This window comes from Carlito syrichta, unplaced genomic scaffold (genome assembly GCF_000164805.1).
Source record: "Carlito syrichta isolate Samal-C Ts95f unplaced genomic scaffold, Tarsius_syrichta-2.0.1 Scaffold123377, whole genome shotgun sequence".
NCBI classification, from domain to species: domain Eukaryota; kingdom Metazoa; phylum Chordata; class Mammalia; order Primates; family Tarsiidae; genus Carlito; species Carlito syrichta.
The window spans coordinates 38,162-51,334 of NW_007067473.1; positions in this window are offsets into that span (position 1 = coordinate 38,162).

The following is a 13,173-nucleotide window of genomic DNA, read 5'->3' on the forward strand; positions in this document are numbered from 1 at the left end:
GCTGCACTCCAGCCTGGGTGACAGAGTGAGACCCCTACTCAAAAAAAATATTATATTTGAAAAATAGACTCTGCCATCCCTACCCCCTTGGGATATGATAGGGTATGGATGTGGCAAGATGGAAAGAGTCGTGGTCCTTGATATCTCTAACCAACTGCACCAGCTCTGGGACAACCTCCCTCTGTTCATCTTAAGTAAACAAATAATGCCCTAAAAGTTTAAGCAAACATTGTGAGTTGAGTTTTCTGTGAAAATTTGAAACTGGGGGCAAACATGATCAGAGAAGTCTTCCTGAAGGAGGTGGGACTTAAACTACACATTTCAGGAACATTTCAAATTCTTAGACTTTGCCAACAGATAATCCTAAGTTTGAGTTCTGTTTCTGCAATTATCACTAGCTGTGTGACTCTGAGCAGGTTAGCTTCTCTGAGCTTTCCGTTTCTTCATTTGGAAAACAGAAATAATAGTACATACATATATTGTTGTTCTGAGGATTAAATGATACATAGAAAATGATACATGAGACTTGTCATACAATAAGTGAGCTGTAAGTGCTTTATCACTTTTTTTTTTTGAGCTGGTGTCTCACTCGGTCTCCCAGGCCAGAGTGCAGTTGCACGCTCATGGTCACTACAATCTCAACCTGCTAGGCTCAGGCGATCCTTCCGCCTCAGCCTTCCAAGTAGCTGGAACTACAGGTGTGCGCTACCACGCCCGGCTAATTTTTTGATTTGTTGTAGAGACGAGGTCTCACCAAGTTGCACAGGCAGGTCTCAACACTGTGGGCTCAGGCAATCCTCTTGCCTCAGCCTCCCAAAGTGATGGGTCTACAGGCCTGAGCCACCATGCCCGGCCTATCACATTATTAGTTGAGATGAAGAAAAGGAGCCCAACTTGTTCTGTGTGATTTTTGAAGTCATTTCTGGGATCATGGAGAGGACGTGTGACGTGTCAGGAAAGCACTCTGAGAGGGCCCAACTCCCACCTCTGGGGGTACAGGCAGGACCAGGGGCTGGGGCCGTGAAGGAGGCTGTCAAAGGGCTTTGGTCCAGGGAAAAGCTGAACTGCCCTCTATAGCCCAACGATGGGGTAGAGGTGGGAGTGTGCCTGTAATTTGGAGGCTGGTGAGAAGGGTCTAGGTGGGACCCTGTGAAATTCGCTTAGAGCAGCCAATGAGGTCCACACCTTCCTCTGTGGAAGCCAGCTTGAGGTGGGAGGGAGGGAGAGACAGGGGAGCTGTCTTCTTCAGGAAGGCTGAGCCACTCATCTCCACGTGCCTAGAACTTTCCAAGTTTAGCACGAAAAATCTAATGTCCCAGGAAGCCCCTCAGTCCTGGGCAGACCAGGCTAGTTTGTCAGATCCTATCTGAAGGAGACCTACTAGGTAGAGACCTCTAGGACCCAAGGAGGCCTGGAGCCTGGTCTGACAGAGAGCACCCAGACTCTGTGAGTCTGTCCCATGGAGGCCCGGGATGCAGAGCTGCCTCCAGGGCAACCAGGCTTTACATCTCCTGGGTCAGGGCAGCAACTTGTCTGTCTAGGGACAAGTGTGGCACCAAGTAGCCGTGGACTCTTTCCAGCACAGCGGGCCTGTCTCAGCCCTTGGGAAGAGAGTCAGTCTTGGTTGTCAATACCAGTGAGGGTACAATGATGGGGCTCAAAACATGTGGAACTGTACTCGTGCCTGAGACCTGTCTTCCCCAAACCAAGCCCTGCAACTGAAATCCACTATTCACACTTTATTTGTTAGACTTGATTCAGTAGGGACTGTGTTCTGGAAGCTTTCACCGACATGCACCCTCAGGGAAAAGGAGTCTATGGTCCTTTATGGTTCTTTCCAGAGGAAGAACCTGGAAAGGTGAGGAGGACATGCCTGGGGCTAGGGGAGGAGGGAGTGAGCATGCATGGGGACCCTGAAACACTCCTGAGGACCTTGCAGTTGGGCCAGAGTGATACTGAAAGGGAGAGAAGAGCGAGCTTGGGCTAGTTGGGCCAGAGTGATACTGAAAGGGAGAGAAGAGCGAGCTTGGGCTGACATGTCGCGACTGGTGATAATAAACTGACAACGTTTCATCCCCCTTTCTCTTGAGAGTTTTCTAAAATGTCTGTTTAAAAGGGGCGGGCTCGGTGGTTCAGCCTGTAATCCTGCGCCTTGGGAGGCTGAGGTGAGTGGATTGCCTGAGCCCATGGGTTCGAGACCCGCCTGGACAACTTGGTGAGACCTCATCTCTACAATAAATTTTTTTTTAAAAATTAGCTGGGTGTAGTAGTGTGCACCTGTAGTTCCAGCTACTTGGAAGGCTGAGGCGGAAGGATCTCCGGAGCCCAGCAGGTTGAATCTGCAGTGGCCAGGAGCGGCCACTGCACTCCAGTCTGGGTGACAGAGTGAGACTCCAGCTCAACAAAAATAATATAAAATAAAATAAATAAAAAGGAAGGCTGGGTGCAGTGGCTCAAGCCTGTAATCACAGCACTTTGGGAGGTTGAGGTGAGAGGATTGCCTGAGCTCAGGGGTTCAAGACCAGCCTGGGCAACTTAGTGAGGCATCATCTCTACAATAAATCAAAAAATTAACTGGGCGCAGTGGCACATACCTGTAGTTCCAGCTACTTGGAAGGATGAGGCAGAAGGATGGCCTAAGCCTAGAAGGTCAAGGCTGCGGTGGCCGTGAGCATGCCACTGCACTCCAACCTGGGCAACAGAATGCAACTCTGACTCAAAAATAAAATAAAATAAAATAAAAAGGATATAAATCCACAGCAATAAAGATAATGGGGGAGGTAACCTTAGTAGACAAGATATTTTGACACGGAAACCAAATAGGGGAATGGTAACGGTGCAGCAGGGCAGAGGAAACCTCAGGGTGCAGAAGGGAAGAGGCAGGTGAGGAAAGAGGTCGACCCCAGCGGCACCAGCAGGACACAGAGCTTAAAATGGGGGATCAACGGACAGTCTGTCCACTGGGCAGTCTCTCCCACCCCTGTCTCTGCACAGAGCACCAGGAGGGCTGGCATCTGCTCTCCAGGTGGGAGATCAGGGGTTTCTGGAGAAATCTAATGTACCCCAGAGGACATGCTCTGGCACTGGGGCAGGAGTGGAGAGAGGAAGTCCTCTGCTCTAGTGACTGACTGAAGCCCAGGCACCCTAAGGCATACCAGCGAGTCAGCGAGCTTGTTAGTTCTTCATTCTTAAATATGAACGGACAGTCAAAGATTACCACACATTTGAGGAAAGCCTCCAAACTGAGAGAAAGACAAACACATAAAGTGGCCTCAGAGGAAACAGAAATAATGCAAGAAACAGAAAATAACTAAAGAGTCTGTTACACTCTATTAATATCCTCACAGGGATTCAGGGAGGTATTGCATCCATCAAATAAAAACTGAATGGTACAAAGGAAAAAGAAACAGAGAACAAGAGAGAGCTCTTAAAAGTTCAAAAAAAGATGCTTTTATATTTAAAAGAATATTTTAAAGTTAGGGAAATTTCAAAAGAGTGAAATAAAAATACAAGGAGGTAGAAAATGTGAGAGAAAATAAGAGACATAAAGAATCAATCTTAGACTGGGTTCAGTGGCTCAGCCTGTAATCCCAGCATTTTGGGAGGCCAAGAGGAGTGAATTGCCCGAGCCTGAGAGTTTGACACCAACCCTGGCAACTTGGCAAGACCTTGTCTCTACAATAAATCAAAAATTAGCCAGGTGCAGTAGTGTGCATCTGTAGTTCTGGCTACTTGGAAGGCTGAGGTGGAAGGATCGCCGGAGCCCAGCAGGTTGACGCTGGGGTGGCCGTGAGCATGCCACTGCATTCCAGCCTGGGCGGCTCCAACTCAAAAAAAAAAAAAAAATCAATCCTGAAAGTAAAAAAAAAATCCAACAAATGTGAATTCCAGTAGAAACAGATTAAAATAGAGCAGAGAGACCGGGTGTGGTGGCTTACGCCTGTAATCCCAGCACTTTGGGAAGCGGAGGCAGAGGATTTCCTGAGCCCATTGGTTTGAGATAAGCCTGGGCAACTTGGCGAGACTTTGTCTCTGCAATAAATAAAATAATTAGCTGGGTGTTGTGGCACACGCCTATAGTTCCAGCTACCTGAAAGGCTTAAGCGGAAAGATGGCCTGAGCCCAGCAGGTCAAGGCTGCGGTGGCCGTGAGACTGCACTCCGGTCTGAGCGACAGAGCGAGACTTCCATATGGAGCAGAGGAATTATTTCAAACTTCCATGAACAAAATTCATAAAGTCTCCATATTAAAAGAGTATGTGCCTAAAAAATGAATTGAAACATAATCCACACTCGGGTACAGCATCATAACATTTTTGAACACAGGAATCCAGAGATCTAAAGCTTTCAGAGGGGAGAAAAATGAAAATAAAGAAAAGGGGAGAACCGAATACCACATGTTCTCGCTCGTAAGTGGGACCTGATCATGAATCACGATAGCACAAGGGAGGAATGGGCGGTTGTGGGACCATGCCAGGGGACTGAGAGAGAGAGAATGCCAGCCATCCAACAATACTCCCATTCCTGTCTCCCCGAAGCCCCTGGTAACCACCATTCTGTTTTCTGTCTCTATGAATCTGACTACTCATATATCAGACAGGATTTGTATTTTTGTGGCTGGCTCATCCCACTTAGCATGTCTTCACGGTTCATTGCGTGGGGGGGAGGGGGCACATAACAACACAAAGCAGTACCTGATCCTAAACCAAGGGAAGTGAGGACCAGCTGGAGGCCCAGACTTCATCTGCACATACATGACTTATGTACCTGATCCTGACTTTTACCCCACATCTTTATAATGAAATAAAGTAAAAGAAAAGAAAAAACAATCACAAAGGAATAGAATCGGAATGACTTCAAACTTCTCAGCAACAACACTGGATGCTAGAAGAAAATGGAGAAATATTTTAGAATGCTGAGAGCTTAGTTTTCAAGTTAGAATTCTACATAGGCTGAACTACCCACTGTAGGATGTAATAAAAACATAAGGAGACATAGGGAATCAGGATACTTACATCTTTTTTTTTTTTGAGTTGGAGTCTCACTCTGTCACCCAGACTGGAGTGCAGTGGCCGCTCCCAGCCACCACAGCCTCGACCTGCTGGGCTCCGGCGATCCTTCCGCCTCAGCCTTCCGAGTAGCCAGAATTACAGGCATGCGCTACCACGCCCGGCTCATTTTTTATTTATTGTATAGATGAGGTCTCGCCAAGTTGCCCAGGCGTGTCTCGAACCCTCGGGTTCAGGCAATCCACTCACCTCGCCTCCCAAAGCGCTGGGATTACAGACTGAGCCACTGAGCCTGGCCAGGATGCTTGCATCTTATGTGCCATTCCTTCAGTAATTACTGGCAGGGTGTGCTCCAGATAGACAAGAAGATAAACCACATAGGAGGAGTTTCAGAAAAGAACGGACCTCATGCAGAAAGCTGTGAAAGGAAGTCTGAGTGATAGCTGTCCAGCAGTCACAAGCACGAGGGGACCAGACTGGAGTAGGAGGAAGCCTCTGGGGAAAGGAGGAGACTGGGCGAGAGAAACTAGATAAACATGACAGAATGATAAAGGCAGTTGGAAACACGAGGAAAAGAAAAAGGCATGTGAGCAAGAAAATGCAATCTAGCAACCAGCAGCTCTGCAAGAAATGATGCTAACACAGTTGCATGAAAAACACAGCTTCTCCGTTTCTAAGTTTTGAGATGCATCTATAGACAAAGCGTAGATGACTTAATTGTCATCTATGAAGAGGAGAACTTAAACATTATCAACCCTGACAACGCAAAAGTAAAACCACCAATGACAAAGACTGGGGAAGAGGTGGGAGAGGCGAGACAAGGAAGGGGCCTTTAGTCTTATCTCACAAAGTGAGAGTCAGAAATAAAGTCTTTAGTGATGGAACAAGAAATAAATGGTTAGCGTATTACTTAAAACTTAAAAAGTACCCAAATAGCAATTTAAAACAGTTGTATAACACTATTAGAAGGATGGGGGAAGGGAGGAGATGATCAAAGTGAACTGATTCTCATCTAACATTTTTTTACAAGTTTAAATTTTATTTACAGATGGGATCTCCCTCCAACCAGTGTTGCTCAGACTGGTTGAACTCCCGGCCTCAAGCAATCCTCCCACCTCGGCCTCCCAAAGTACTGGGATCACAGGTGTGCACCACTGTGCCCAGTGGTCATCTAGCATATTGAGGAGTCAGTAGAATCTAAAATGAATAAGAACTAGAAATAGGGGTACTTACTCCTGAGTACACAGACCCATGAACTGGGATACTACCACAGCACTGCTTATGGTAGCAAAAGACTGAAAGCAACCTGACTGTTTATCACTAAAGGATTGATTAAATAATAGTAAAAATACTCAAGGGAGCTGGGCGTGGTAGCTCACAACTGTAATCCCAGCACTTTGGGAGGCGGAGATGAGAGGATTGCCTAAGCTCAGGGGTTTGAGACTAGCCTAGGCAACATGGCGAGACCTCGTCTCTACAATAAAATCATAAAATTGGCCAGGTGTGGTGGTGCACGCCTGTAGTTCCAGCTACTTAGAAGGCTGAGGCAGAAGGATCACCTGAGCCCAGCAAGTCAAGGCTGCAGTAGTAGCGCCCAGCACTCCAGCCTGGGCGACAGAGTGAGACTCTGACGCAAAGAAAAAAAATACTCAAGGAGGTACTATACAGCTAGTAAAGAGGGAGGCAGAGCTATACACACAGGTATGAAGTGATCATAATATGATGTGTGAAAAAGGAAAGCATAAAACAGAGTACACATGTGTTGTCATTGCACAAAAAGCAAGGAGAAAGGGAGCTATACACACAATTTTATACATGCATAAAATATACTTCTGCACTGAGTATTTTGGAGAAAATATATCGGAAACCAGTACCTGGCGCTGCTTTTGTGTGTGGGGCTTATGGTTAGGGAGAATGGGGGTTTGATGGAGACATAATTTTCACTGTTTGAAACTCTGCCATGTGTTTTGCCAACATTTTTAGGAGAAGCATGCTATGTAAACATATGGGGGCAAGTCCTGGAAGAAGCAGCTGAATGTCTGAAGTCGTTCACGTTCACAGAAGGTGTGGGGCAGAGGGAGGCTGTTGCTCCTTTATACTTTCCTTTGTGTGTGTGTGTGTATGTGTGTGTGTGTGTTGGAGTCTCACTCCATCACCCAGGTTGGAGTGCAGTGGCACACACACAGCCACCCCCGTGTTGACCTACTGGGCCCCAGCAATCCTTCTGCCTCAGCCTTCCAAGCAGCCAGAACTACAGGTGTGTGCTACCATGCACGGCTCATCTTTGGTTTGTTGTAGAGTTGAGGTCTCGCCAAGTTACCCAGTCTGGTCTCGAACCTGTAGGCTCAGGCAATCCACTTGCTTTAGCCTCCCAAAGTGCTGGGCTTACAGGCTGAGCCGCCAAGCCCGGCCTATACGTTCCATATTTTAACCGCAATATGCATTACCTTGATGAGACTGTTTTTTAAAAACGGCTTTTATTGTGGTAGAATAAATATAACACAAAATTTACCATTTAACCATTTTAATTGTAAAATGCAACGGTATCAAGTCCCTTCGCATTGCTGTGCTAGCATTAACACCATTTAGCTCCAGAACTTTCCACCTTCCCAAACTGAAGCTCCACACCCATCGACAATACTCCCATTCCTGTCTCCCCCAGGCTCCCGGCAACCGCCATTCTGCTTTCTAGGGCTATGACTCTGAATACTCATATATCAGACAGGATTTGTATTTTTGTGGCTGGCTCGTTTCACTTCGCATCATGTCTTCACGGTTCATCCATGTTGTAGCATGTGTTAGAGTCAGCCTTTTTATGCCCGAATAATATCCAGATGAAACTATTTTTAAAAAAGAGTAGATGGAGGAGGAGAACAAGAGGAGAACGCAGGTGAGTAGTCAGAGATGACCCAGGTCTAGCGGATGCTGTGTCCTTTGCTTGACATGCTAATTTTTCTATTACTGCCTAACAAATTACCACAAGCGTACGAGCTCAAACAACACCATGTGTTACCTCACAGGCATGTAGGTCATGTATTTGGGCAGGTTCAACTGACTGGGATCTCTGCTCACAATATTACAACACCAGAATCAAAATATCATTTGGGCTGGGCTTCTATCTGGAAACTCTGGGAAAGAGTCCACATCCAGCCTCATTCACTCTGCTGGCAGAATGTTCCTTCCAGCTGTGGAACTGAGGCACTTGTTTCCTTGCGGTCTGCTCATTTTCCCTTCCCTGCACATGTCCCCCACCCCATCTTCAAAGCAAGCAATAACAGGTCAAGTGCTTCTCATGTCTCAATCCTCTCTGACTTCCTTCTCTCCTACCAGCCCGGGAAAACTCACTTTTACTGACTTGATTGGGCCCCTCCAGATAATCTCCCTCTTGCCATAATGCATAGCATCAACACAGGTTCGACCCACACTCAAAGAGGAGGGGACTGTACCCAGCAGGCAGAGTTCTACAATGAGCCCAGTGACCCTCACCCTTGGATAATTCCCTCTTATACAAATATGTTATGTTACATGGGAAAAGCAATTTTGCAGATGCAATTAAGGTTACTAACCATTTGACTTAAGACAGGGAGATTACTCAGGTGGGCCTAATGTAATCACATGAGCCCTTTAAAAGCAGAGAGTGTTGTCCTGCTGTTGACAGAAGAGGAAGTTGGAGATTCAAAGCATGAGGACGACTTTATCTGCCTGTGCTGTCTTGAAAATGGAGCGGGCATGTGGAGAGGACCTGTGAGCAGTCTCTAGTGCCAAGACCACCCCAAGGCCAACAGTGACCAAGGAAATGGGAGCCTCAGCCCTACCATCACAAGAAACTGGATTCTGCCAACAATTCTTTCCCAGAGCCTCTCAATAAGAGCCAGTTCTGGCTGGCGTCTTGATTTCAGACTTGTGATAGTATGATGAGAACCCACTCAAGCCTGATGAGAACCCAGTCAAGCCTGTGACTTCTGACCTGCAGAACTGTGAGATAAGAAATGGCTATTGTTCCAAGGCGCTGTTTATGGCGGTTTGCTATGCAGCAACAGAAAATTAGCACACCTGGCATGCCCTTCCTCTCCGTCTGCCCTCAAACTCTTATTTTGTTTATGTCACGAGAGGCGTTTTAGGCCAGACTAGACAGGTAGACCTGGATGAGAACGTTTCCTCTATGAGGATTCGCAGTCGTGATCACAGTAAACATTCGCTAAACAGCAGCTGTAAGGATTCTTTTTTTTTTTTTTGAGTTGGAGTCTCACTCTGTCACCCAGACTGGAGTGCAGTGGCCACTCCCAGCCACCACAGCCTCGACCTGCTGGGCTCCAGGGATCCTTCCGCGTCAGCCTTCCAAGTAGCTGGAATTACAGGCACGCGCTACCATGCCCGGCTGATTTTTTGATTATTGTAGAGATGAGGTCTCGCTGCCCAGGCGGGTCTCGAACCCGCAGGCTCAGGCAATTCACTCACCTCAGCCTCCCAAAGGCGCGGGATTACAGGCTGAGCCACCAAGCCTGGCTGCTGTAAGGATTCTTATTCTCTCGCTGCTAACCCCGCTCTCTGGGAAGTTCACCACACCCTCTTCTGCACTCTGCACTTACTCTCCTACTGCGTGCCTCACACTGTTCTGGTCACATGCCTGCAGCAGACTGCTAACTTGTGGGAGGGCAGAGATCCTGGCTTTCCAGAGCTTGCCACAGCTCCTGTCATGAGGAAGATGCTTGGAGAATGTAGAAGAAGCACATAGGGAACTTTCTGGAAGTCTGAGCTACCCAGTGAGGAGGGTAGCTACTTGTCAGGGATGCTGGAAGGGATTGACGTCATGATGTTTCCCTGCCCTATGTGTGTTTTGGAGCTGGCGTTTGTTTTACTAAAGCACACACCAAAAAAGCCAGGAGGCAAGTGCTAGTGGGCAAGAGACCTCTCGGGTTGGGGTGGGAGGGGAAGGCAGAATCAGGAATTGGAGCTGGGCAGTCATTCATTCATTCAACTACTTTAACATGTATTATTGACTTTGGCAGTCTTGCATTGGGAGTTGCGGAAACAAACTGAAAAATAGGTCAGTCTGACAGCTCCCAGGGAGGAAGCATGAGGTAGAAGATGATCAAGACCTGACAGACCCAGTTATCCAAGGAGCAGCCACAGGATGAACGGGTTGCTCTGAAGCATTCCTTCCACAAGGAGGGAAGATGGATGGAGAGTTTGGTCGTTTCAGTGGTGTGGGGCAGGAAAAAGATGAGAATGAGTACAGTGGATCCCGGAAGGTTGGGGATGGGAGCGAGAAGCCTCCCAGCTCTGTGCGGGGATCTCGAACTGGATGGCGCAGGCTTATGGGTATAGAAACAATTGACCAGCAGACACAACCCATGAGAGGTGGATGCAGGATGGATCCTGAGCGCCCCTTGGTGGCCATATTGATAACTACACCTGATAACACCTAGAGATGGCTGGTGCCCTGCTGATGGGGTGCTTCACTTATCTCCACACTGGGAGGATCCACTCACCCAGGACACTATCTCATTGCAGGAAGGATTTGTGGGAATGCATCTGTGTCTGGGGTTGTGTGCCTGGTTGCCCAAAGCTGAAGGTGTATATATGTGTATCACTGTATGTGTGTTCGTTTGTGTCTGTGTCTAAGAGTTCTTGGTGCTGGTGACTGGGCACGTGTGTGTCAGTTGTGCACACACATAGGTACTAAGTACCAGCATGCAAGCACACATTTGGTATATTTGTGTGTACTGGTGCCAAAATATGCATCTGTATGTTTGTGTATGTGTGTATCTGTTGATGTGATCACTTGTGTCTGAGTGCGTGTGTTAATGTAACCATTTCGGGCTTGGCTTTCTTTTCTGTTACACATTGAAATAATTAAGCTCCGTAATCTTGTTGTTTGTTTAAAGTTTGCTCTTGGATGCAGGCCTGTTCCAGAATAACTAGCAGATGCGAAAAGCATCCATTATGTATTTTTGCAATTAGCCGAAAACCCAGAAACTTTTCTTAAATAACAGGCACAATTCTGTGGGTTGCTTATTGCTGGGAGCCACCTCCTCTCCCAGGCTCGCCCTGGGCCCAGCCCCAACCCAAGCCAAGCCAGCGATGGTTTGCAAACTGTCCCTAGTGAGATGGAAAAACCATTAAGGGTTTCAGAATAGAACTCAAGGGACAGTTTACAGCAAGGAGGAGGGGGAAGAAGAGAAAAACAGGAGGGGAGCTGCCCCTAAATCTGAAAAGCCCTTGTCAGACAGCCTCATCCGGCCTAGCAGTTACCCAGTTTTCTAGTCTGGACTCAGCCAAACAGACACCGGATGAAATTCACACTCCATTAGCTGTTATGAAGGATTTTTCTGTAACTTTTCTTCGAGTTATCTTTGCGTAGTCTTACCTCCCGTTATCTGGTATATGGACCCTCACGCCCTCCAGCTAGGTGAGTCTCTCCCTCCCTCTGCCATCTTTTCACTAGTGCTATTTCTCTCCTGGAATGCGCTGTTCCTCTCCTCCAATACAAACCAGTTACCTCTGGCCCACCAGCAGCATTAATGCCAGCAATCTTTGCTAAGTACCCATCCCAGGCACTGGGGAGGACACGTGGGGGACAGAAACAGAGGCTCGGACATTTCTCAGATTTGGGTTCACCCTCATGATGTCCCTTGGCCTTTCCTTCCTGCTCATATGGACAGGGAACCTTGATGTCCTGGGTCTCAAAAGGACCCAGAGAATATGTCTGAGGTTCCAGGTGGATTTCAGACCTAGGTAACTACAACTTGGAGAAGATGGTCCCTGAACCACAGAACCCAGGCTGGAAGACTAAAACACCCTGGTGAACAGGCATCAGACCCTGCTTGCACACTTCCAGTGACGGGGAACTCACTATAGCCGTAACCAACCCAGTTCACTGTTAGGAGGCTCTAACCTTAGCTGGTCACCCTTACATTGCTTCCATTGCCCTTAGCTCTGCCCTCATGCCCACAGTGAACACATCTACTCCCCCATCTCCCCACAGAGGAGTGGTGATCTTGTGGGCTCTCCTTGCCTGCGAAGACAGTGGCAGCCGCTAAGTAAGAAGACGGGAGGCCCGTGTCCAACTGATAGCATTTCACAACTCCCTTAGTGAAGAACATTTGTAACACTCTTGCAGCACTTCTCCCCTCTCGATCCATGAGCTTCAGGCATGGCAGTAGACTAGGGAACCGTTTGTGAGCTTTCCCTATGGTTGTCACCAACTCAATTCTTCAAATACAAGTACCTACTCAGTGCTAGGCACTGTGGATTCCAAGACCAGGAAGGGCCAGGTGCAGCGGCTCACACCTGTAATCCTAGCACTTTTGGAGGCTAAGCCGAGAGGATTGCCTGAGCCCAGGAGTTCAAGACCAGCCTGGGCAACTTGGCAAGACCTTGTCTCTACAGTAAATGAAATAGTTAGCTGAGCATGGTGGCGCGCACCTGTGGTTCTAGTTACTTGGAAGGCTGAAGCAGAAGGATCGCCTGAGCGCAGTAGGTCAAGGCTGTGATGGCCGTGAGCGTGCCACTGCACTCCAGCCTGGGCAGCACAGTGAGACTCCAACTCAAAAAAAAAAAAAAAAAGCAAGAAGACTCAATCCCTTGCCCACAAAGATACAAGACTGTGAGTTTCCATTATTTGCTCTGGTCACTTTACTATAGTGGTTCTCAAAGTACCAACATCAGGCCATTGCTTTGCTAAACTCATGTGCCCATGTAGCTCTCTGAGCTACTGCCAACAAGTTTCTTAGCTTTGGCCCCCTCCTCTACCTTGGGAAGGCAAATCTATCTCTCTCTCTCCCATTTTCTAAATAAACTATATTTTCCAATCTAAAAAAAAAAGTACCAACATCAGTACCACCTGAAACAAAAGAAATGAATATTCTTGAACCATACCCCAAAAGATCTACTGAATCAGAAACTCTGGGGGGGGGGGCAGCAACCTGGATTTAACAAGTCCTTCAAATGATTCTGATTCACTCTAAGCTTTGAGAACCATTGGTTTGGAGCCACCCAGGGAGGCCTTTAAAATTAAATTAGAATTTTTAGGGGTAGGACCTGAGGAATTGGTTTTCGTTAAATATGGGGTTTAAAAGACATTCAATACGTGCTCAGCACACGGAATGAAATCCTGCTACAGGGTGGGTGGGCAGGGGAGACACATCAATAAGGGTACCTGG